Consider the following 26648-nt stretch of genomic DNA (forward strand, 5'->3'; position numbering starts at 1 on the left):
AGCCAGCTAAGAGAATAACAGTATAAGACACCAGGACTCAGTGTTCTACTGAGTATTTATTGCCAGGCATATAAATTATAAGCTTTGGAGTAAAAGTGAAAAAAAAAAGAAAAAAGAACAGACTTGAACTAAAATAACCATTTTGCTTTAGCGGACAAAAAAATCTGAGGTAAGGCTGAAAGGACATCTCCTCACACCATGACATCATTCCCATGTTAAAATATAAAATATGTATATATATATTCCCATGATAAAAATATGCAGCACTCAGACTCTTTCAGTAATTGGATAATGGAAAGGTCCAAGTTTGTGATTCCAGCCTTAAGTCTTATTTTCCCAGGATTTATCAGGTCAGAACAGGCCCTTATAGTTGCCTTAATACAGATTTTTAGCAGCATTAGCCACCTGGGTTAGGATATGCAACCTCTCAAGCACCCATCCCCTCAAAGTCATAGTTTTTAATATATGGCATTTCAATCCCAAAAAAATCAATATACAGTTTTAACTGGTGTTAAATTAATATTAACTAATGCATACTTAAGTTGCATTTTTCCACTTGAAATTCAAAATGTAAATTTCAATCCTGCACCCTTAGGTGCAAGCAGATCCCTCAGATGATTTTTCAAGTATTCAGATTTGATATTTCAGAACATTAAGCCCAGAGAGAAAAAATGATCATTAAACAGAACCTACTTGGTATCCTCAAGAAAACAAGGCAGAATAAGGGTAAAATAAGTAATGGGACTAATCTAGTCAGAGGCAAAGAAAGCAGCCTCAGTCTCCCAGGACCTAGTGGGTTCTTTTAGGAAAAGGGGAAGGTAGATCACCATGGCAACAAGAGTATTTATGAGATACTTCAGCCGTGCAAAATGCTGTGCTATATAATAGATGGGGTGAGAAGCAATCCTCTTTCCAGCCAAACAGAAAAGCTTTTAGCAAAAACATGGAGTGCATTTCTGTTTGCTGTAATTTCCAACAATGAGTGACTGATGTTGGAAAAAGACACCCCGGATCTCAGGAACAGAAATTATTATCAAAGTTTATATTGATATAAATAATATCAATATTTTGATATTATTTATCAATTCTCTGGTCATTGGGCTAACCTTAGGAAAGCATCTTAAGACCTACACAGTCAACAGGAGAAAGCTCTTACAAGGAGAGAAACTCTGGCCCAACTTCCATGCAAAGTACCTGGAATCACATCAGATCAAAGGATCAGATCACAAAAATCAAAGGTGACAGAATTCAGGAGGGCAGGTGCAGGGACAAAGGGGTGTCTGCTGTGTGTGACACTGACAGACATTTACACTGGCATTTGGGGGCAAGAGGAAACAGACAAGAAATTCAGATCAGATTCATCACTAAAAAAAGAGGCTATAACACAAAGGATTAAAAAAAAAAAAAACATGTAAGACTACAGTCTAAAGAGTAATTTAGAAATACTTCTATTTCTGTATGAGCAGCAGTCAAGAATTGGCAGCTGATGTTGAGATGTGTGTGTTCAGTGGCCCAGAAGCAACAGAATCCAGTAAACTCTGCATAGGAAGAAGAGACCATTTAGAGACTGCTGTAAGAGATGATTGAGTTTTATTCTTAATCTAATGATAATTTGCTATTTTGAATTGTTATCAAGGTAACCATGTAGTTGTTTGCTATTTTTGAGAAAGCACCTAGGAGTGAAGACATAGATTTGTATACATTAAATTTAACACCACAAATAGGTTTCAGTCACTTATCTTGTAGATAAAGTTCATTCATTCATGGCAGAGATGAGGAAATCATTGTTAGAACAAACAGAGCCAGGTCCCACCTTGAGTGGCTCAGACCTGAGAGAAGTCAGAAGCAGAGTTAGTGGCTGACAAAATGCATTTCTTAGAGAAGTAGGGTACCATACAGCAGTAGTAATATTTTCAGCTAGTTGCACACACTGCTGAATTTTAAATTAATTGTAACCACACGGGAAAAAGACCTGGGGGCTGCTGTGGACAGCTCTCTGAAAACATCTGCTCAGATGCAGAGGCAGTCAAAAAGACAAAAATGGAGTGCTGGGATGCATAAATCCAATGAGAAAAAGCCATGGCAGAGGTACAAATGTCACAGCAGAAATTAAGGTCTAGTATTACCTGAATCCAATACCCCACATTAGATACCTGAAAAACGCAGCAGAAAGAAAGCAGAAAAAGATCTGAAAGCATTAGATGGAAGCAAAGACATCAACATGAAGGTCCACTGCAAAGAAAGGAAGCTTACACAGGGGATAAATAGAAGAGGCAATGATGCATTAAACAAAGGGAAAAGGAGCACACAACAAGGCTCTGCTTTCTTCTCCCCTCTGAGAAGAGGTGGAACAAGGAATGTTGCCAAAAGGGAAGATGTTTCACCTTAAAAAAAAAACAGCTAATTCAGACAGATGGACATTAAAATATTGTGTGTTTCTCTACTGAAAACAGAAACAAAGCCTTCTCAATTAACACATTCACTGATTTGTAACACCGAATGCAAGGCTCAGGACTAAAAGCTCAGATAACTGCAGTGGGAAACAGAACACATCCACCTCAGGCAGAAGACAAGCAGGGACTGTGTGAGGCCAGTGTGAAAGCAAAAACCCTGAAATTCCAGCTACATTTTCTAGAGCTCCTTGGAGCTTATTCCAAGGATGCTGTGTTATTATCATAGAATCATAGAATCATAGAATCCTAGGGGTTGGAAGGGACCTCAAAGATCATCTAGTCCAACCCCCCCTGCCAGAGCAGGGCCCCCTAGAGTACATCCCCTAGGAACGTGTCCAGGTGGGTTTTGAATGTCTCCAGTGAAGGAGACTCCACAACCCCCCTGGGCAGCCTGTTCCAGGGCTCCGTCACCCTTACAGTAAAAAAATTTTTTCTGATATTCAACTTGAACCTCCTATGCTCCAATTTACACCCATTACCCCTTGTCCTATCACTGGTCACCACTGAGAAAAGCCTAACTCCATCTCCCTGACACTCACCCCTTACATATTTGAAAACATTGATGAGGTCACCCCTCAGTCTCCTTTTCTCCAAACTAAAGAGACCCAGCTCCCTCAGCCTTTCCTCATAAGGGAGATGCTCCACTCCCTTAATCATCTTAGTAGCTCTATTATTTCGAGTTTGGTTACTGCAGATGACACAGCAATCAGAAATACCCAGTGTAAGTGCAACACACAAGCCAGCACATGGATCCCACCACATCTAAAGGCTGCAGCTCAGTACTGGTTCATATTTACAGGTCCCCAGTGGCAACCAGTTACATCTGATGCCCCACGATTTCCTGATCTAATCTAAACAGCTTTCTGCCAGCTGATGTCTGGTTTGGAGGGGAGCAGAGAGGAGCTGGAGTGAGGCAGTGGCAATGTGCTGGAGCAGGGACAGGTCCACACTGCAGCACCCCAGGTCTCCTCGTTCTCCAGCACGAAGCTTTGCCTGATGAAGAGCAGACACACTGCAAGGTTCTCCCCAACCAAACACAAACCAAAGAGATCAAGTTTTACCTTTTGGCTGGATTAAAACACAGCTGCTTGAGTAGCTATGGCCTAGTGGTTTCAAGAGACTAATATCTAGGCATCACTTGACCACTTAAAAGCTTTGTTTGTTTGGATATATATTGAGATAAAGTAGCTACCAGTTAACATCACTGTGTGAGCAGGGCCCTACTTATCCCTGTCTGTGCAGGGAGGGGAAACAAATAATAATTAAGAAAAAATAACACAAGACTATCACATACAGTTTGGTATCTTTAATTTTAACCCTAGGGTTGATTTTAACAGAAACGCCCCATTTTCCACGAAAAACTTCTCTATTATTTTTCTGCAAACCTTGCCTTGGCAGCAACATGAAACAAGGCAGCCCTTGAAGACCAGTAGAATTTCAGTATAATTAATCCTTAAAACTCATGCAATTAACCTTTTCTAAGAGAAACCAAAACGGTCTTTTTGCTAATTAGAACACATCTAAAGTTAATTCACTGATATGATCTTGATGTCCTACTTGTTAAGTTTTTAACCAAGGGGGGAGAGGGGGGAAAGCCTGAATAGAGATTAAATAATCCATGAGGTTTTGATCTGAAGACAACTGAGCCTTACTACTATAGGAAAGCTTCCATCACCAGGAAAGGCTTTGCCAAGAGTATTTTCCCCTACAGGCAATGCTGTTGGACTGAAAAAAAAACCCAGTCATTTATGTCAGTCTATTCCAGTTCTGCTTTCTATTAAGAGAGACTGAAGTGCTTCCCTACCACGAGTGCAGGGTAAATCACCTGTTTCCCACACTTCAGTCTCCTCTCTGTTCACCATGCCAGACACCAAAACCAGGTGGGTTTGGCTGTGAAATTCCTCTGAAACATCTGTGTGAGCTACTGGGATCTAAGACAACCACAGAAATATATCCTGCACAATGTTAAGGCAAATTCTTCAGAAATAATCCCACCTTCTTTTCTCAGATAAATTTATATAGATGTTTGTGCAACCATTCCTACCTTGTGATCACCATTGCTTTTCCACTTCATAATATTAACAATTAATATTCCAGACTTTGGGCAGGCATGTTTTGAGGAGGAAGAGCAGGGAAGGAAACAAGGGCCAAGGTTTTTTGATAAGATTTGTTAAGCAAGATTTCAATACATGAAAACAATATTCTGCTGATAAAAGAGTATCACACAACCTTACCACAGCAGCACTGAACAGGACAAAGGTTTTCTGCTGCCTGATAAATGTTCTGCATTGCACTAAAGGAATTTGTGCAGGAAAACGTCAACAATTCAGTGCCCCCTTTAGGATCCACAACTGCTTTATGCACATGAAAAAGATTTCCCCAGAGACAGGGTGCCCACAACTGACCCTTCAGAGACTGTAAATATCATTTTGTTTTGCGGGTGGGAGAAATTTAAATGTTTTGCTCGACTATGAATGTTTTCAGGATCATTTCAATCAGGCTTAACCCTATTCACACCAGAGAAAAAACCCCTTTTCTTTTTGGGAGGGTACTTACTTTTAACAGGGCCATCCTATTTTAATATATGCTAGAATTGCCTTTAGATATTTAAAAGAGAGTCTAGATGAAGGATTACACATACACACACACCCCTGTCAATTCAACACAGCAAACAGTAATTCTCTAAAAACAAAAAAACCCCAAACACCACAAACAAGAGCTTTTTAAGGGAGAGAAAAGTCAAAAACTTACTTGACTCAAATGCTGGTATGTCCTTTGCCTTCCCACTCCCTGTAGCAGAACTCCTGACTGCTTCCCTACACTGCTTTAGAAAAGCTTCTCTTCTCATGACATGTCCTGTTTGAGAGTCTTAAACATTAATTAAGCTTAACAGTCTTCAGAGATGTTAGCACAGCTATAAAAAGGTTTTGGAATTGAGTGGCTACTGAAGGAACTGGCATCTGATCAAATTTTCAAGAGTTATGCTCCCTGCTTTATGAATAAATCAAGGTATTATCAGTTTCTGAAAGTCTCCAGCACTGTTTTAGCTCTTGGTGCCTGATGTACATATTACCAGCCCTATTTTATGGATTAAGCATCTACAGCACAATGAACCAAAGGGGATATTGGCAGCAAACTATGAAAGAATCCAGTCCTGCACCTTAGCCAGAAGAGTTCATTTTTATTTATTTACATATTTAGCAAGAAACTAAAAGCAGGCTGAAAGACTTAAAGACAATTCTGTATTTTCTCCACATTACAGTGCCTAAGTGATGGGGGGTTTTAATGGTTTTTCAGACAGCTTCTCAACCACAGGTTAGCTTGGAAGACCCATGATTTTGTTCCTGGTAATATTAAGCATGTAGGTTTTGCTGCAGACTGGGGCATATTGCCATTAGTTAAAATTCTAGCCTGAGCCAAATTCATGACAGCTCAGTATTTTATTGTATGGTTACATCAGTCCAAACTCCCAAAGGAGCTCAGGGGACTTCAGAAAAACAGCCCAGGAGTATCCAATCACTCCTCCCATTAGGAGATACTCAAGGTAGGAAGACTGGGGAAAATTCTCCTTTTTGGGTATATCTGTATAGAGTATAAACATAAAACTATATCTAATATGACACAAACAAAGGCCTTACAAGGATTACCACACCTACCATGAATTTTACACATAATCTTACAATTTTAAAACAGTTGCCTCCAAGGATGGAAGCCCTTCAGGAGAAGCTGCACTGAACTCTTCTGATCAGCCCTTTTGTTTGTATCAAACAACCAGTTTTGGGATTTTTCTCTTCACAATATTTACCAATACATGAAAAATAAAATAAAATAAAGTTAACACTTGTAACTAAAAGGAAAAACATACTAAATATTTGTATGCAAACAGCATACATCAGAGCTGAACATTTCTAACACAGCCAAACAGCAGTACCCTGTGACTTGAAAAAAAAAAATAAAATTTCCACTTAAATAAATAACTTTGTAACTTGCATGAACACAGAAGCTTCAAACCATTTGAAAGCATGATGCATGCAGACACCGTTGAAAAAAAACACAGATCCATTTTTCCTTGGTCTGAACCAAGCTTTCCCAGGGAACATGAGAGGATGAGGAGCTTACAGAGCAAACCTATACGGTGCTTAACCTCTCTATTAAACATACATGAAGCCCAACAGAGGAACTGCCTTCTCCTCATCTTGCTTTGCTCAGGAAGTGCAACACAGCAGCGAGGTTCAGCTCCAGGCTTCCCCTTTTCCAGGGCACACACAGCTGCAGCTCTCCCCGCTCCACTTACTGCACCAGCCCTGGCTCCGGACCCACCGTTCCTGTTGAGCTTTGCAAAATTTGCTTTTTGTTACAAATGCAACATTGCTGTTTTCCACTAACAACTGTTGCTCGCTCACTCTGCCCCAAGTCCAGGCAAAGCCCAGCTCTGCAATCCAGAGGAGGAACCAGTCAGTATGACTGGCAGTAGGAAAAGCACTTTGAGGACTTGCCCTTAGCCCATGAAACCTCCAGTACCAATGTAGTTCCACCCTTCCTTAGATATTTCATTGTGTGCCCTGGAAGATAAGGTACACAGGGCTCATTTCATGCCTCTAAACAGGAGAACTGCCTCCCCAACAAGACTGCCATGGGACCAGTGGCTGAAACAGCCCAGCTGGGATTCTGCTCACCATCCACACAGCTGCCAACTCAAGGACAGGCAACCTTCCTCACCTGACAAACCCCACCTTGAAATATACTCCTAAAACATGGCAGAAAGACAAATGTCACACGGCCTAGACAACCAAGGGAGAACATTCAGAAAATTCTCCAAACAGGTGACCACAGCTTCTACTACCTGGAGGAGCTGGGTAAGGCATCAGCACAGAGCCCAGCAGAGCAGGAACAGAGCTGCCTGCCCTGCTGCTTCCCAATACTTCATATTTTACCCTCAGAAAGCCAACAGCTACAAAACAGAGCAAACATTACCACTGTCTTGGATGTGAAAGTGGGGCTGGACATGAGAGCACTGCACTGACACGCCGGGGCTTCCCTGGAGCACCTCGTGTGCTTTTTGCAGACAAGATCTCCCCCTGCATGGGAATGCAGACCTCCACGCTGCAGGACACAGGCACGTCAGCTTCTGATGCAGTGGGTTGGTTTTATTTGGACAGTACTGGAACAAGAAGTCACTCTTTGACTCCACAAGCCAGAGCTCTGCATCTTCCACCTTCAACTGGCAGAAGAGCCACTCCCATAGATATCCTTTCCAACTGCTTCTGTCCACTCCTCCTCCACCCTCTTCAGATGGCAGAGTGGGGTGAGCTGTGTTCCAGGGCAGGCATCCCCACCACCTACAACCCAAGCAGCTCCTTGTCCCTTCAGTTCCCAGCCTGCAGAGAAACTTGCAGGTGGACATCCCAGCTCCATGACCTCTTTAACTCATAGAATCATAGAATCCTAGGGGTTGGAAGGGACCTCGAAAGATCATCTAGTCCAACCCCCCCTGCCAGAGCAGGGCCCCCTAGAGTACATCCCCTAGGAACGTGTCCAGGTGGGTTTTGAATGTCTCCAGTGAAGGAGACTCCACAACCCCCCTGGGCAGCCTGTTCCAGGGCTCTGTCACCCTTACAGTAAAAAAATTTTTTCTGATATTCAACTTGAACCTCCTATGCTCCAATTTACACCCATTACCCCTTGTCCTATCACTGGTCACCACTGAGAAAAGCCTAACTCCATCTCCCTGACACTCACCCCTTACATATTTGAAAACATTGATGAGGTCACCCCTCAGTCTCCTTTTCTCCAAACTAAAGAGACCCAGCTCCCTCAGCCTTTCCTCATAAGGGAGATGTTCCACTCCCTTAATCCATCCTCCTTGTGCTGCCACATAGCCCAGCGTGGCCACACGGAACACGAAGCCAACACCATCCCTAGCACAACCTTTCCCTGTTCCAGGCAGCTGTGACCCTGCTGACAGCTGAGCAGCACTTGCAGGCTCCCTTCTCTATCAGAGAGCTGCAGCTCCCCAGAAACTCAGACACACTGCCAGTGCCCTGATCCACTGCCAATAAGGGGCTTGAAAGCAGCACAGAGCTCAAGAGACACTTTAATTCCTGGGGTTAAAGAGTTTAAAAACAAACAAACAAGCAAACAAACCAGGGAAGGTCTCTCAGATCTATTACATAATAAAATGAGAGCTATTGCCTGGTGACAGCATGACAAAAATGAAATTTCAAAGTAGAAAGACATTTCCACAGTGATGCTGAAGATCAGAGCTGGAAGAAAGCACCCTTTGTAAAGATTTCTCTGAAGTGCCCTCATTAAAAAGGAAAAAACAGAAGAAACAGCAGCAGTGTATAAATAAATTGTTGAGTCCCCAACACTCAATTATATTTATCAAGACTCCAGAAACTATCAGAAATAGTTTGAGATCAAGCAGCATCTGCTACTCCTGAGATGAGTAGTGGTAGGAAATTCCCCTGTATTTTCTAGGAACCTGTAGAGCAGCCAATGATTGAAGCAGGATCTGACTATGAAGGCACCCACACAAACAAGAAATAACTGGCACCACTGAATCCACATTAGGTTTGAGATACTGCAGATTTCAACTAAGTGACTACAATTAAAAACTTGCTTGGGAATGCATTTCCCAGTTTAATTTGAATATAATAAAAATTCTGTCAAGATCCATTAAGGACAGAAGAGACTGGAAGAAAGAGAAAGTAATGTAAATAAACTGCATCAGTTTGAGAACATCTTGAAGGAGGGAAGTAAATACCCAACAAAACTTCAACACCCCACAGCACTTGCCTGCATTTTCAAATGCTACATCATTAACCATGTAATCTCTTACCATATCTGTCCCTCCCCATCCTTTAAATAAATAATTGCAGCTCCTGTTATATCTAAAAAACTCCCTCTCACTGATTTCTTTCCACTCTGAAATACTAGACCAGAAATGCCTCATTTTCAACAGGCATCCTCCCTCTCCACCACCCCCAGGTTGTCCCTATTTACTCTGACAGCAAGATCCTTCAGTCTGAAGAAATGGTTCATTCTGTTCCTCCTCTCAGATGCTCCAGAGTCCTACAGAAACCTCTCACAGGATACATGTGCAGTAGCAGCACTTCCATATCAGCTCAGGAATAAACCCTGATCTGCCCTGAACTTAAACACACCCTGGGGCTGCTTGCCTCTCTTTCCCAGCAGTCTGCCACTGCTTGGGATTGAGAGGGGCTGCAATGTGCAAAATGTAAATTTAGCTGGGTTCTAGGTCTGTGGTTGGTCAGTCAGAACAATATGGATCTTAAAAAACAGGTCTGCTAGACAGCTTCTGCTGAAGAAATGCAAATTCTCCAACGAGGTTGAATTAATTTTTACTTTAGTAGGTATTGAAGAAAGGAGTCTTTTGCTAGGCACAAACCCAAGCTCCAAGCCACACTTTTACAAAGTAATTTTACATGGTTTTGACTAATATCAAAATTTTTCTCCGTGGTCAACACAGTTGCAAGGAAGCTGGGAGGATAAGACTCATCCAGCCATAGAGCCCTGGCTGTGTACTTTAAGCTATGATTTCATTTTGTAAAAAACTTCTGATCTGATAATGAGAGCTCAAACATTTGTGTGCAAGTAGCAAACAAGTAACACTTCCAGATAAGCCCTCAGGCTCCTAGAGTTACTGAACAGTGCCAGTCTCACCCTTCAGAGTACAAGATGGCCTTCTTGAATTACCAGGACTCTTGATAAAAACCCGGTAGGACAAAAGAGAAATTCCACCTCACTTTTGAATACCTTAAAGTTACATCCTCCTCTGCCAAGGGAGTGAAGTTAAAACAAATCCACCAAACCAGCAGCATCTTTTCCCATGAGGTTGAATTACTTTGAAGGATACTTGCTCACAGAGGCTGACACAGACTAAGATTCCCTGGTTTTCACCATGAAAGTGACTGCAGGAAGAGCTACAAGCCCTAGTGTTGGAGTACTAAGAAAACTATTTGCTATCCCAACAACAATCCATAGGAGGAAGTCTGGCCTTGCTGTGCATTAACTGCCCAGCTCATAGAGGCTCCCTGAACAACCACAGCCCAGCCACCAGCTCTATCTTCAGACAAGACACTTTCTGTAAAGTATCATCTCCCTCTCCTCAGTTACCTGCAATATTTATAATTAACAGGAATTTATAAGCAATAACTAAAATATAATAGCTTACTGAAATGTGGCACTGGATCTGAATGGGATTTAATGTTGTTGTAATAAATTTGCAGCATAGTGTCAGAAAGGACAAAGTAAGTACTAAGGCTTAGTACTTGTCCATTGACAAGTTCTTAATTACCACAGCACTGCTGTGATGATAGGTTTAAGAACAAGTTCAAAGAAGCAACTGGAAACTTTCATTCCATTCTGAAAATTGCTAATTCTGAAATCAGCTCTATAAGCAAATCTCTGAATCAGACAACAAAGCTGACAAAAATACCACACATAGTTCTCCCCAGCACTCACAGAACCCCTTCACCAGCATCAGATGTAGCCTAAGACATTTTTTTTCCAGCTGCTGGGTTTTTTTAAAAGACCTGGGATCAGGGGGGTTTTAGGTATCACTGGGTATCTAAAAAGTGCCAGAGTACCAGACCACTGCAGTTGGCAGCACCAGAATAAGGCAGAGACCTTCACTGCAGCAATCTATGCTCATTTCAGGTCCAAAGGCATTTCTTCTCCTTGGATATGTCATGTGGCCTTTAATTGCAAAGCAGCATTCATTCAATCACAAAGCAGAATCAAAGGTATCAACATAAGCACAGTAATACATCCAGTATCTTGTTTCTAGCTGCAATCAGTGCTACATAGGTGAAATGAAGAAACAAAATCTGAGTATTATAACCAAATTTTCTACACATGTAAATCTATTCAAAGCCCAGGTCCCTCCTGCCTTCCAAAAAAGACACATCCTAATTTCCTACAGCAACAGGGAAGTGCATTAGATAGGGAGGCCTGTGCATTCAATGGCAAAAATCTGCCCTAACGAAGTATTTGAAGTAAACTTCAGGAAGCATTCCTGAAAGACAGAACAAATCTGTCCAACAGATCTCTGGGAGGCTGAGGTAAAGCCCACAGGTAGCTGTTCCAGGACACCTGCTCAGCAAAATGGTCATCACAGCCCTCACCTCTCTATTCAAGTGTCTGTTGTCTGCATAGGAGTTTGCTTTAGTGCAAGAAGTGTGAACACTGTAAGCACAATTATGTGTGTTGTATAAGGTGTGCTTCACCAGTCTGCTTTATTTCCATCCCTGTAAAGAATAAAACTGTGCCCTGTAAGTAGCTTAATTACTATAGATATTTAGAAAACATCTAGATACTGCTTAGAAAAAACCCTGAAGTGCATCTGCATAAATCCTCCAATTTAAAGAGCACCAGCACTGCATCATCCACACCTCTGGTCAACAGCTGAGTATGAGCACTGGCATTTTAAAAGAGTGTTTTTAAAAACATTCCATGTAGGTTACTGCTACATGAGTGCTACTCAGGAAGCCAGAACCATTTTCATGGCATGGTAAGAACAGCACAGCAGGCAATCAACCCACAACTTGCCACGTCTGTTTTAACCAAGCTGTAGATCTGACCAGCCATGTGTTTACCTGCAGTGTGAAAGAGTCTCCAAACGTGCAACTGAAATGTCAGTATCAAGCTGAAAAACTAACACATGCACTGAGTGAGGAAGCCTCACCACTGTGCAAGAGCAGAACTATTGGAGTATTTTGTCACTAAAGATGGGCAAACACCAAGGGAAGTACAAGCAGCAAGGCCACTTCATGTCTGAATGATGAACATTAGCCATTTATTGAATTTTTATCATCTTGCATCTCTTCTCATCAGACATTCAATGGGGAAAAAGAAAGGGCCATATGTGTATTGTGAAGTGCAGCCCTCCAAGCACAGGCTCCAAAAGCATCCTATCCTTAACTCTGCCATCCTATCACCCACTGCCAGAAAAGTCTGCACTTACTGAGAAAGTGAGATAAATTAACAGTCAAAACAAACTGAAAGTACTCTGTAAATCCCTAAGGGTAACCCAGGACACTTGCTAAACAAACCTAGTAGATTTTAAAGGCTACACAGAAAGCAAAGTGTCCTTCAAAAAGCTGTGTTATCTTGTACAACAGGGACAGAGCACAAGCACTTTAAGGACAAAGAACAAGATGACCAGAACAATAAAAAAAAAAAGTGCATCGAATTCATCTGCAGGACATTTTTGACAGCCAATCAAGATACATCATAATTAAAATTAATTACAGGCCAGCAAATGTTCTAATGCTCAGAAGATATTCAAACACATTCCACAGCAAAAATTTCTTTGCTTTCTGGTATGCATTTGTCCTTGGGAATTTTATGGGTCTGAAATCCAGGTATAACCCAATCCCAAGCTTCTTAACTTCCTGCTGTAAGCTACACACTTCAGCAGACAAATCTGGAGGCCTTACATCAGGGTTCAAGGTTTCCATTTGAACTACCAGCAGTGTCTTGATCCAATTCAGTCAATGCATCATTTGGCATGTGATTTAGGAAGGAGAATAAAATTTTAAAGCTGCTTCTGAGAAGAGTAGAAAATGCTGAAATTACTAGATAAAGATTCTGGAAAAGCCACAAGGAATTTAACTACTGTTACACACAGTTCTGTCTCTATGGGACTGGCAATGCTTCTTAGTCCTGTACTTCCAGAGCTGGCACACTCAATCAGTCACTGAAAACATTCCCCACCAGCTCTGACAGACACTGTAGATTTTGATGTAGTCTCTTCAGCAGAAAATGTGAAAGAGAAACTGCAAAGATATTTGCACAGGTAGACAGAGCCTAACATGAGCTCAGTGTATGAACCAGTCTCGGGAGTAAAGAATGAGACAGCAAGAGCAGCAGAACTCTGAAGATCAACATGGAGAAAGATGTTCTGGCAATAGAGGAAAAAGTGAGACCTAGGATACACCTCTTCTGTGGACAAAGGAAACCTTGCTCTACATTAGAAGCCTGCAGACTTTCACAGCCAAACTGAGCCAACATGAGGCAGTTTAATGCAGTATAAAACCAGTTTCAAAACACATTAAGAGTAAATAAGGACAGAAAGTATATGCCCTGGTAGCCCAGCATGGCAGCATCTCACTGCCACATCAGTGCCACGCTGTTTATTGAAGGTTACCACACCTACCCTCTGCTCTTTCACTCCCCAAATTACAGCAGGGTACCTCCTCCTGCACACAGAAAGCTTTTCATTTCTCATCATCACCCTCTTGAAAAGCTGTTGTGAGGGGTCTGCAGGCACGGATGGTCCTTCAACTCCAAACACTGCTCAATGGCCTTTCTGAAATGAACAGAGTTTCACATCATTCCTCATGAGGGGCAGCAACACAATCTGTGGAGTTGGCTCTCTAACCACAGACCAGGAGACAACTCAGGATCTCCAGGCTCTCTCTTGTTACCAGGGGCTGAAGGATACTCCCTGGCACTGACAAAAAGCATCCTGCTGCTTGTGTGGTATTTAATAGGGCAGACAGAGGGCTGGAAACCAGGAAAAACGTCCTCATTTTTCTTTAAGAAAGCCTGGAATAAACACTATGAATGCTGCAGCAAATGCACATGGTTATGCACTTGATTCAGGGAGTGTTGAGTTTTGGGAGCCTTGAGTGGCATCTAATACGGGGTGGAAGGGGCACAGAGCTAGGAACACATTGCTACATGTGCTTAGAAAACTTGGTATTTTTAACAGGGCATTTTAAGACCACTAACCCTGAAGTAATATGGTTAGAACATTTTCTCCCATTGGTGTTCTGATAGCACACCAAGAGCTTTCAGAGGGTGGGTATTTTAGGTCAGTGCAGCAAAACAGGCTCGTCCCAGGAAGGAAGGCTCACCCACTGTGGCAAAAGTCAGCAGAGGAGGGGTAAGTTTATTCATCCATTATGCTGAAGAGCTCAAAATGGAAACACTCTGTGTCTCTCTTCAGGCCAGGATGAACAACCATACAAGAATGAATCACTAGAAGAGCAAATGACTGGAAAACACACCAATGGAAACTGATGGTATCTTTTGCCTGTCTCTCCTCCCCATGAAAAAGTCCTTCTGAACACACAGCTGCATGTTTTTGCAAGGAAGGAGAAAAATTTGAACCACTATTTTTACTTTTTTCTTTGTTTAATTAAGCTTTGGTGATCCTCAAGCTACAGAGGCTGACCTATAAGGTCTCTCCTTTCCTTGCTTTCCCTCCTTTGCTTATAGCTTTAGCTATGGATGCAGAATTAAAAAAAAAAAAATAAAAAAATTCAACAGCACAAAGAGATACTTGGGAAATGCATTGCACCCAGTCCTGAAGCTTCAGGGGTTTAAAAAGATTTAATGAATAAAATTGAAGTGAAAAAGTATTCTGTGTTTAGTGCATTTTGGTATGAAAAAATTCCTCAAAGCAGTAACTGTCAGCTTAATTTACCAAACATTCTGATTAAAAAGAAAAAAAGAAAAAAAAGAAAAAGATTGACATTCACAATGAGATAAAAGCTAAAAATAACTGGCCAGTTGCAATTCCCACCTTCTGTGGCTAGGCAGAAGTGCTCCCTCCTCCTCCTCCCCAAGAACACACAGGCTCACTTCCTTCTTCATTGCAACATCAGAAGCTGAACTCGATGCTAACAAGCCACAAAGTCCTGCCCAGAATTCAAAGTCACACCCCAGTAATTACCTAAAATAAGTTCTTGGTACAAGTGGTTAAAATAAAACAATAATCAATCAACTCAACTTCCATTTAATTCCAAAATATTTTGACTGGTCATAAAATAGAAAAACAATTTCATTTCCAAGGTTTGTTCCCTTCACCCAGATGTCTCAATTTTTTTAAATCTCACTGTATAGCATCAACATGTTCATTTGTCTTGCTGCTGTGTCAATACAGGGATCAAACTCCACAAATATGCAACATTTAAGGAAAACCAGGATAATGTAAAACTCAGTTGTGCAGATGTTCCACTCAAAAGGTGGATCTAGACATCAGAGCAATACACAAAAGCAGCAAAGACCCTCCAAAACCTCTGGAAGCTTTCAGTAAAACTACAATGTGTTCTTCCTGGATCTGTCCTAAAAAAAGAGGTAGCATGCACAAAGTCACCAAGAAATAAAACCCCTTCCATATTGTGTAGTTTTTCTCCTGGGAAGACAATAAACCACACGAGTTATTAAAAAAAACCATCCTGTGCTCTACTGGTACCTTGACATTAAAAGGGACAGTTAGAAACCCACTTAAATCACAAAGTCACCAAGAAATAAAAACCCTTCCATATTGTGCAGTTTTTCTCCTGGGAAGACAATAAACCACACGAGTTATTAAAAAAAAACATCCTGTGCTCTACTGGTACCTTGACATTAAAAGGGACAGTTAGAAACCCACTTAAATCAGGAGATGGTCCCAGGAATCCCCCTCTAGAGGGAACACAACCTGCTGGGCTCAGCATCCTGTGCCCTATACCCAAACAGCAACCAAAATCCTCCCCAGTGCACAGCAACACAGCTCTCAAGCCACCAGTTAACCAACTAAATGCAAAACCCTGGCTTTAAGTGCCCTGATCCTTTAAAAAAACAAACCAACCACCAAACCTCCTCCCATTTGCTGGTGACTGGAAGGACACCCAGTACCTTCATTAAGGCAGCCTGAGCTCTGCAGCAGCTTTCTCAAATCAGTCCTCAGCTGGGAGGAGGCGGATTCCACCCTACATCCCCTTCTACTAATAGCAGCAGCAAGCACTTGTTTGTGGTTCTGTGAGGTCAGCATCAGCACTGGGAAGTTCCTCCTGCCAGACAGCCAAGATGACAGTGATAACTCTTCACATACACAATCTCCCCATCTCCTGCAAAGCTTTAAACAGCAGCAATATAAAAGCACAGGACACAGAGGGCGTTCGAGCCAGACGCTCCATCGTCAGCTCAACTTCACCAGAGTTGGTGGTTTTTGGTGTTTTTTTTTTGTTGTTTTTTTTTTTGGGTTTTTTTTTTGTTTTTTTGGTTTTTTTGTTTGTTTGTTTGTTTGTTTGTTTGTTTTTTTTTTGTTGTTGTTGTTTGTTTGGTTTTTTTGGTGTTTGTTGTTTTTTTTTTTTTTTTTTTTTTGTGAATGATGACCCAAATTAAGCTGTCTTCTTTGTTCAAGCCAACAGAGAAGACAAGATCATGAATACAAAAGTTCTTTGACTTATTCTCTATACACCCTTAAGATTCTTACCCACAACGTCACTGACAGCAGCTGCAGATGCCCTTTGGATGAGGAGGCCCTGCCACCAGATGCCAAATGTCTTTTCACCAGGAGGTTTTATTCTTTACACATGCACCACAAACTCCCTGCATGGCTTTGGAAGCCAGGTATAGTTGGCAATGCTCAGAAAGATTCCCCTTGTGCTGTACTGCCTTCCTCAACTAAGGAGCTCCCAAAGAAAAAAGCAAACAAACAGAAACCATGCTCACTTGTTTTAATGACACAAACAGTCTATTTGAAGAAAATTAATATGCAATGGTACTTCCTTTTCTAATTTTAGGTTCTTGTTTATATACTGCAAGTATATAAACTTCAAGAACAAACAGGACTTAATGCTAAGAAATAATTTTTCTCCTTCACATGATTGCAGGTACCAGGACCTGACAATTTAAAAAGCAATTATATACCTAAAGTGTGAAATAAAACTTTGTGTTTGGCAATAGCTGTTTGCTTACATGTCATTATCTTCCAGCCAGAAGTCTCAGTGCATTCTGGTTGGGATTTTCTCCCACTTCTTAAGGCAGGAACATTTTTCTATGTAGACTGTAAAACACTGAACAGCTAACTTGTAGCAGAATATGGCAGCCTTTCAAAAAAAGCTTTTTCTTGTTTATATTAAATATCCGAACAAAAAAAAAAAAAATTAAAAAGAAGGTGGAAGTAATACAAAACACTGAACTACTGAACGTGGGTTTTTAAAAAAAAAAAAAAAAAAAAATTAAAAAAGCACTTCAGAAGGTAAAACAGAGTAAAAGGAGAATGTGGAGAATGTGTTAATTCAGACTCAAGTCTTCCCCTGCGGTTTGCAGCCCAAGACAACACAAGTGCTGCTCATGCACAGGGGAAAAGAAAGTGAAACTCACAAATTTACTCCCTAACAAACTGAACAGTACTGTGGGGGTTTTTTGTTGGTTGTTTTTTTTGTTGTTTTTTATTATTACTACAAAAGGTAACTCAATGTAATTTAAGAGGACTGCCCCTACTCCCCTGGGGGGATGAAGTTTCTACCTTCCAGTCCCAAATCTGCCCATTCCTAGGCCCCCATCCCTGGCTTTGCTACACATGGGTTTTTTGCAGCTGGGTCCCTTTCCTAATCTCTGTGACACTCAAGTAGCACAAAGGTTTGTGCCAACACAACTGCGTGGGAAAAAGGAGACATTAGAGTAAGACCTGGTTTTAACTCAGCTCTGACATCAGCTGAAAATTCACATTAATTTACAGACTCACAATTTAATATTAACAATTTCATTCTTCAAACCAATCCCTACTCTCAACAGGAATCTGTGTTTGTCTTTTTCTTACAGTCAATACATTTCCAGGCTGTCAAGACACAGAAAACTTCTCACATGTGTAACAATGAAGAGATGAAACTCCAAAGACAAATAGAAATGTCTGGTTTGAGACCTCAGTTGTCAAGGCTGTATTTTGACTTTCAAGTACATGAATGTGACACCGATGAATTTTAAGCAAGTTAATAAAGTTTAATAGATACCATTGCTAATGACTGACATGATTATTTAGTTTCAGAAAAAAAAAAAAAAATCAAAACCTGGTCTTTCCTAAAGTGGTTTTTTTCTCCTCTTCTTGCATAGTTGCTTATTATAATGCTGGCCAGAAGGAATAAAATACTGAGAGCTAATTTATAAATATACCATCAAGCAAATTTTTTAAAATCCAACATGAGGATTCACACAAAGGTTTTACAGGCTGTCAAGAGACAACCTGACCTTGCAGATCACCAAATCTTCAGAGGTTTTTAATATTTGGTTTGTACCTTTAAATACTAAGTACTAAAATTCCTGTTGCCTGATATATATTTTTTTAATGTTTTGTTCGATTTAGAAAAACATGTCAGGTTAAAAGAGCCAGGCACCCAGAGAGGAAAAATTCAGCTGAATATGTAGTATTTCTTTTGAAAAAAAGGTGCTAAGGGCTCAATTGTGGCAGAATAAGTAATCATCACAATATTAAACTGCCAAAATTCACTGAGGCTACAGCATGACCTGCATGCAAACCCAGCCGTGAACAGCAATGAAGTGCTCAGGGCAGCCTTGAACATGAAGACATATGCTCTGGTTCTGCTCTGGTTCTGCTCCAGTTCTACTCCAGCTCACTGCAGCAGCCTGGCTCTGCTCTGAAGCAGACACAGGTAATTGAAGGGGAGGCCAGGAACAGCTCCTAGCACAGCTTTGGCTGTGAAGGCTCCTTAATGAATGGTCTAACAATAACCCAGGCTTAACCAGTTCTCTCCTTGCCAGGGCCTTAACCATAATAAGCCCCCTTGAACATTCCTGTAGTGTTTCCAAAGATCCAGCAGCATGAGGATACTAACTGTGCTACCACAGCCTTGTGAGGCAGGTCTTAGTCAACCTTTTCTATTTAAATACAGATAAAAAAAAAAACAAACTGAGGCAGAAAGCTAGCAAACAACTTCCCTGTGGATACACAGCTGACTAGTGGCATACAGAATCCAGATCTTCCAGATTCCAGCCCTGTCATCAGGCAAAAGGCCATCATTATGAAGAAAGAAATTAGTCTGGTCTTATAAATAGCATTTGAATATAAGCCTTTCTAAAATATTTGCAAGGAGTTGACCTTAAACATCAGCAGAGCTGCACTGGTAGCCTGGGGCTTCTATCAGCAGCTTGCATTTTGGCAGACTTGGGTTCTTGTCCCTCTGCTTTTCAGAGCATGGATCCAACACAAACCATGTGGCAGATCACACCACAATCTCATTCGACCACCTCTGGCTGGTTTGGGCTCAGCTTATCAAGAAACAGACTGCTCAGAAGTACAAATAGTGGTGTTCTAAAACACTCAGGTAGTCAGGAAAAAAAAAAATAAACAAATCTTAGTCAGCAGCTTTCCACTGCTCAATTCTAAGACAACAAATGATCAAGGTCAGACCAGCAGAAATCTCCCTGCAACAGTTGGAAACCTGAAACATAGAAAAAAAGGTCTCCAACACACCTGAAAACTGGAGCACTTGTCCAAGTTAATATTGAGAAAGACTTTAGGATTTTAACTACTCCTGTTGGCCATCACACATTTATTTGCAATTTCTGCATAAGTATATTTTAATTTGCAATGCTCAGGTGGTGAATACACAAAGAACAAGGTCCTCCTCTGGATTACAGCTCCCAATACCTGCAGCAGGGCTAATTCCTACCTAGACTACTTATCCTACAGCAAAATACAAAACTGAGTACTGAGTTTAGTACCAAAAAATCCTCTGTCTGCTTCTGTAAGAGTATAACTTTACTGAGAATTAATTACTTTCTGATAAAGCAACATTAAAAATGAAGTTGAAAACTGCAGAAGCAGACTTAAAGTAAAAATAAGAGTTTGAGTAGGAAAAAAGTAAATCCACTAGTTAGTCACTTACTCAGTTTTAGATACTTGCATTACCACCTCCTGCCCACCTGGGCAGAACACAACATTTACAACCACAACAGGAGCTTTTTCTCTGGGGGATAACTGTGTTATCTTCTGTGGGGATCCTCCAGGAGAACAGACACCACACAGAAATGCACACAAGCCATTTTGACAACCAACTGCCCAAGTGGAAGAACAAATTGGAAAGCTTTTTATTTCTCTTCCTCTCTTGAGGAAACAAAATGTGGTTACAGGCAGAAGAGCCATAAAATCCTCCTGTTCTAGGCTGTCTGCTTCCCAAATGGACACGACTCCTGGACATGTGAGCTAAAGGCTCACGGCTCCTAATGCAAGAGGAGAGTTAAAGAGTTAAAGCAGAGTTAAAATCCACCACGTTCTCCACAGGATGACAAAACTCATTGAATTAGTATGCATTAAAGCACCGCCTGACTGTGGCAAAGCAGATGAGACCTGACTCTTAACAGAGGCTGTTTCCATCCCAGCTCACATTTAGGTCTCAATTATCTTATCTGCTTTGCCACTCGCATACTTTCGAGATAAGAAATGTTTTTCCCCTCTTTTGAAAGAAGCTTAGAGTTAAAGCTGAAGCCACGACCAATGTCAGATTAAAAATAGTATAAATTAAAATTCATTAGAGGCTAAATACTTTAAAAAAAAATACTCCGGGTCCAAGTTCAACCTGGGAAGCAGTTAACTGACAACACTGGGTGAGTTTTAATAGCAGTAGTGCATTTTGCAAGTGGAAAGGGAGTTATTTCTTGACTTCAGTTTATTCACATTAGGTCAACGATCAGTTCATCTGAAGTTGAGAAACTGCTTCAGAGTTGGGAGAGGGGAAAAAGCCTGTATTCCTTTTCCAATCTCTGACTCAGAATGAGGCAAGTGAAGGGAGGGTCTAAGATCCTGAAGGCGATGGTAACAAGAGGTCATTAGTTAATTCCCTCAACGATAGACACGACTTCCTTTTATTAAATAACATCAGTTTTAATTATGTCAAATCTCTTTTCTTACAGAGACAGAATACTTAAACTTTATCTGAATTCATCAAAATAAGAAATCTAGAACTAAAAAGCAGACTGTCACAAACCAAGAAGCAAATAAAACTCATCTGATCTTTATGCAAAGGACTTACAAGTTTGACAGAGTGTGTATTTTATTTCTTTCAGATATTATGTGTCTTTGGCCTAACAAAAGCAGTAACAGATTTGGTATGAACCCTTTTTTAGCCAGTCCTTTAATAAATAGTCCAGTCCAAGTAAGTTAGAATCAATCTTTTCATAAAAAAAAAAAAAAACACAAACAAAACACCATTCTAAGGCTTAGATGAAAGTTCCTGCTTAAGTAATTTTGGGAAAAAAAGCTTAATCAATGTACTCTAATGATTATTTATTATCTATATTACTACAGTACCTGTGAGCTTCAGTTACACTGCAGTAAGACCTGCAAAGCCACAGCAGAAGTGTGCCAGCTCTTAAGAGATTATCATCATCTGAAAGATGACTAGTTAAAAAAAACAGGAGAGCACCAGGAAATATTCAGCTGGAATTTATGATGGCTCTAACTGCACTTTAGTACACTTTCCCTTGTGCACTGGAAAGGTCAAGGTGTACATTTTCCTCCTCCACCCACTTCAGAAAAAAACAAACCTCCAGAAGTCATAGGAAGACCCCAAAAAAAAAAAAAAAAAAATCAAAACAAACAAACAAAAACCCTGAAGGAAGATGTTTTGGCAGTAAGACTGGAAGACAACCATATATTTAGACATTCCTAATACCTCTCTACTTTCCAAAACTGAAACCCTTTCTGCCTTATATGAAGTTGTCATCCCATAGAGTGAGACTGACCCAGAACAAAATAAACACCCCTCTGGCTGGCTGAAAGACTCAGCAGGCTGTCTGGGCAGAGCTGCTAAGGTGACACATTCAAAGCTGCTTCAGACAGTCTTTGACAAAAAACCAACATTCCCATCATCTTTAAAGAAACATCCAGTGAGTTCACATATTCTCACCAGTGCAACGGGCACACACACACAACTTTTGGAAGAATGCTGTTTCCATTAAAAGGGATTACTGGGAAGTTTACTACAAGAACACCACAGTGCAACCAATGCAAACCAGCAGCCAGAGCTGTTTACAAAGCTTCCTGCTCAGCCTTAAAACTCCAAACTTTGCTGTGTAATAAATCAGTGCTCAGCATTTAATGATTTTCAGCAGTGCCATATGCTACAGACTCTCACATGTTCCATTACAAGGAAGAAAAACATCATCTCAATGTGAATCACCAGTCAGTATATTCTTGTAAATTTGGCTTCAATCCTCACAATGTTCAAGGGCAACCCTAAATAAATCTGCTCATTTTTATGCCAGATTCTGTGCAGCAGAATCAGAGATGACTTATTTAAAAATAAGGAAAGAAAGTGGTTTAATGTAAGAGGTGAGCACGCTGCTTGCATCTCTCCAGAACCAGACTATGCATAAAACCTGGCATGCATTCATCACCTCCAATCTAATAAAGACATCCTGCTCATAAAATGAGGATAGTATCTGGTAGTCATAACACCTTTCATCCTAAGCTGCTTAGTACATGTGAAAAGGCTACACACCAGATTCATTCCTCCCAGTGCTGAAAAGCAGTTACTCTGGCACCTGCCACATTCTACAACACACCAGTTCTGGAGTCATTTTTAGAGAAAAGTACAAAACCCAAAAAAGCAAAACCAAAGCAAAGCCACCTGTTCCTTTCTGGCTCCAGGGAAATGCAGTGTATAGTTCCTAGATGGGAGTTTATTCAGGATTTTGGGGTTAGCATTCCCACTCAAATTTCTGAATTTAAGTATTCAATTCCTGAAATTAACAATTTCTGAAATTAAGTATTAACATTTTTCCCTCTCTTCTCAAAGGAAGTTGGAAGTTGAAGGCCTTAAACATGGCACACCAAGGGCACTGACTGCCCTTCTTCTGAGGAGTTACTTGGCCTCTCAGGTAACTCAGCATCCTACTTAAGAGAGACAGCCCAAGGAGGTGGAAACTGGGGGAGGGCAGAGGAGTGGGGATTTACAGGCAACCTTATCAGTTGACCTGCAGGAGCTGGGTTCTCTTAGCTTTGCCCAATTAATCTCCATGATCCAACCATGCCTAATTGCACTAATACTCAGAAGGACAGACTGAAATGACTACATTGAGCAAGCTGTGAGAATGTCCTTACTAGAAAACCTTTTGTAGACAAGGAGGAAGGCATGCAACTGCCTGTTCCCACATAACTATTGGTTTCATTCAATTCAAAATAAACCAGAGTCCATTTCGACCTAATATTCAGGGTGGGGAAAAAAAATAGTAATTACATCAACATCAAGCTATTACCTGTTCAAGGGCATAAGTGCTTACTTCATTAACAACTCAGACAAACTTGTTTTGTAAGCTCCCTATATTAAATTTGAAATTTCCCTGCCCTTACAAATTAAACTAACAATTTCTTACACAAAGGGGAAGTTCAGTAAGACAACACAAACATGAATACATCAACAAGAAAACTTCCAAGCTGCTCACATAAAACTCATTCTTTGCCATCCTCAAAAAGAACAAGCTTACCCAAGCCCCTAGACAGCCTCATTTCAACAATTCCTTTGAATTCACTTCAACAGCTGCTTTCAAAAAGACAATAACCCACATTCTTCAACCTGAGAGCAGAATCCACTGTTCTTAACGTTTTCCTGTCACCTTAGAAGCACTGCTTTTCTGTGTGATGAAGTGGGGCTTTATAAAGGTTGAAAAAAAACCTGCCAGGATATCCTAACTAACCAGAAGGACACCTGGGTTTCCAATATCCATTGGTAGCTCAGGAGATGGATGGCCACACCCAATTAATTTACTTTAATTTCTATTTCAAATTTCCTCTGCATTCATTAGGAACTGAGGTTCACACAGATTACAGTTCCCTGCCTGCAATACCAAGGATGATTTTACATGCTGGACACTACATGACCACTCCTCATGTGCTGTAATTCTGCCAAGAGATCAAAATGAAAAGTCAGAATGTGCACTAGAGCAGTCAAAAGAGATGATTTCCTTATTTTTACCCACAATATCTAAGGCACCTTAGATTCATCAGACTGATACTTTCCAAAATACATTTCACTCAATAAATTGAAACCAAGCATAGTGATTGCAGAGTGATAACAAGGCAGTGTCAGGAAAACTCCCTGAGCTACCCTTGAAAGAACTAATGAACAAGCAGGCACAAGGCAATTGCATAATGTTTATTACACAGCACTAAGCCAAAGGCAATCAGATCATTCTGGTTTAATCAATGGCCTTCACATAAGGAAGTAGCCTGAAAATAAGCATAAAACAATTACTACTTGGATTTCCCCCCCCCTGTGTAAAAGCACCTCTATTAAAAAAATTGAGCATGTGCTGAGATAGTTGTTAAAAATCTACTTCTCAAATATCTTTGATACTACAATTGCACTTTTATTCAAACTCAGTTCACTGATTGAACCACAGAGAGGTTCTGTTAAAAGAATCTGTACTCTTGCTTAACACAAAAGGTCTGTTTTCTATTTTAAAACATTAATGTTACACACTGAGATTTTTTTTTTGCCTGTAAAATCACCAGGTCAATGACATGGAAAGTGTTCCATGAAAACCATTTTGCACAGCCTGGCTGTTGAAGCATTCCATGAGGCTGCAGAACACCTGAAACAAAAATCAGTCAACACAGAAAACAAGTAGTCTGTGTTCCTGGTCCAAACTCACTGTCCCCACCCTTTGTGTAGACAACTTCACCCACACTTTTACCCTCCCTGCTCTCCAGCCACAGGCTTCCTGACCAGGCTGTGTCAGCCCACCAAACTCCAGGCTCACTACATCCAAACAGGGATTTTCTCTTACAGGCAAGACAGATATTAGTCAAAAGGGAGAGAACCCAGTTCTGTGGAAAGACCACCCCATCCTGCAGCACATTCTGAAAAATAAATTTGACATTAAAAGCCTGTTGATACAAGATCCCTCTTTAGAATGCACACAAATAGAAATAACTCATCTTTATAAGCTCTGAGTTGCAAGGATCCTTTTTAGCTGATAATGAATGTAACAAAACAAAAGGAAAGTATAGAGAATTGGTTAAAAGTAATGCACATACAGAAGAACTAAGTTTGCAATCTGAAAACCCTTTTATTGTGAAGGGAATATGGAAACACCTGGCTTGAATTTTCCTCTAATCAGCTGCCAGAGGAAGTTCTATGATGAGTTACAGGGTAAATAAGACATCCTGACTCAACTAAGCCTTAAAAGCACTGCAGTAACACAGACACCAACAGTTTGCAGCATCCCTCTGAGCACATAAAACAATTAAGTTGTCACATATTTGTATGTATTTTGATGTTAGAAGAGAGTTTGTGAACAGGTATTTACATGTAAAACACTGCCTATATTGTTCCATTACTCCCTGGGAACACAGCTAGCTGGCCACCAGAAGCAATACAGTTTTAAAAAACATAAACAAAGAGCAACAAGCACGGTGGGTTATTTATTTCCACAAACAATCCCTATCAACATGTACAAACACCAGCACGTGTACCCTAATAAATCCAGTACAAGATAGGTTAAACTGATGACCACAAGCACAACAAGCTACAGGACTCTTAGCATTCAACACTCTAAACATTTGTTGAAAATATGTAAGCAGACCTTGGAGAACAAATTGGGGCCCACTTAGCCTCACCCAAACATGGACAGGACAGACTGTGGGCCAGTGTCATAACCCTCCCAGCTAACTTTTAATCATGCTGTGTGCTGCAGACCAGCTTCCACAGGAGAGAGCATCCTCCCCTGTTGATCCACAACCCCGTGATGCTTTCATCTTCACTACCCCGTGGGGTGGGCTCTGCAACTGGAAACCTCGTGGGACAGCAAGTGGAGCTGAGCACAGCTCTCCCACAGCCCAGGGAAGTCCTCCTGCAGAGCAGGGAGGCCACACCAGCACCACCTGTTTGGCTGTTTTTAAACAAACATGGCAGCTGCCACCAGGCTGTGCTGAGCCCCAGCACTCCACACACCTACGAGCTGGGTGTTCAGCTGCTGGAGCAGAGCCCTGAGGAGAACACCACGGCTGCAGGCAGCAAATCCAGCCCCAAGCTGCTCAGGGCTGTCCAGCAGAAAACCTGAATGCTGCCAGGGATACTGCATTTTGGAAGTATCATAGTTATGGGGTTAAGGAATTAATTCTACCTGCATTGTTGGGGGGAGGCATGGGTAGATATGTACACAAAACAGAATTCTAAGGGCATATAGTACTTGCCTAGTGTTCTCCTTCTTTCTCCTTCCCACGCAAATATGAGTACTGCTAGATGACATTCAGCACCTACAGTAAATAACCAGAGCTAGGTCATTGCATCCAACTCACTTTAAGGAAAGTAGGCAGTAACTAAGCTCCCCTTTTTCCCTGGGGTTTCACCAGCCCAGCGGTACCGCTGTTCAGGTAACCTGCTCAGCAGCAGACCCGAGGAAACCTGCACAGACCAACGCCGTCCCCCCGAG

General features: G+C 41.1%; 1 protein-coding gene across 8 annotated transcripts in view; it reads right to left on the minus strand.

Annotated features, from left to right (window-relative positions):
• TAOK3 (TAO kinase 3) overlaps positions 1-26648 on the minus strand; it is a 90536-nt gene that overhangs the window by 63100 nt on the left and 788 nt on the right. For 6 of the 8 annotated variants that reach the window (XM_071763323.1, XM_071763329.1, XM_071763327.1 and 3 more), the window contains exon 2: positions 26410-26472. The exons of 1 other annotated variant lie outside the window; for it this stretch is intronic. The gene's annotated coding sequence lies outside the window, so the exon portion shown is untranslated. Of the gene's footprint in view, positions 1-21522; positions 21596-26409; positions 26473-26648 lie in introns of those variants that run through there. One more of the 8 variants, XM_071763326.1, reaches the window with a different exon arrangement.

The sequence above is a fragment of the Heliangelus exortis genome, chromosome 19 (genome assembly GCF_036169615.1).
Source record: "Heliangelus exortis chromosome 19, bHelExo1.hap1, whole genome shotgun sequence".
NCBI classification, from domain to species: Eukaryota; Metazoa; Chordata; class Aves; order Apodiformes; family Trochilidae; genus Heliangelus; species Heliangelus exortis.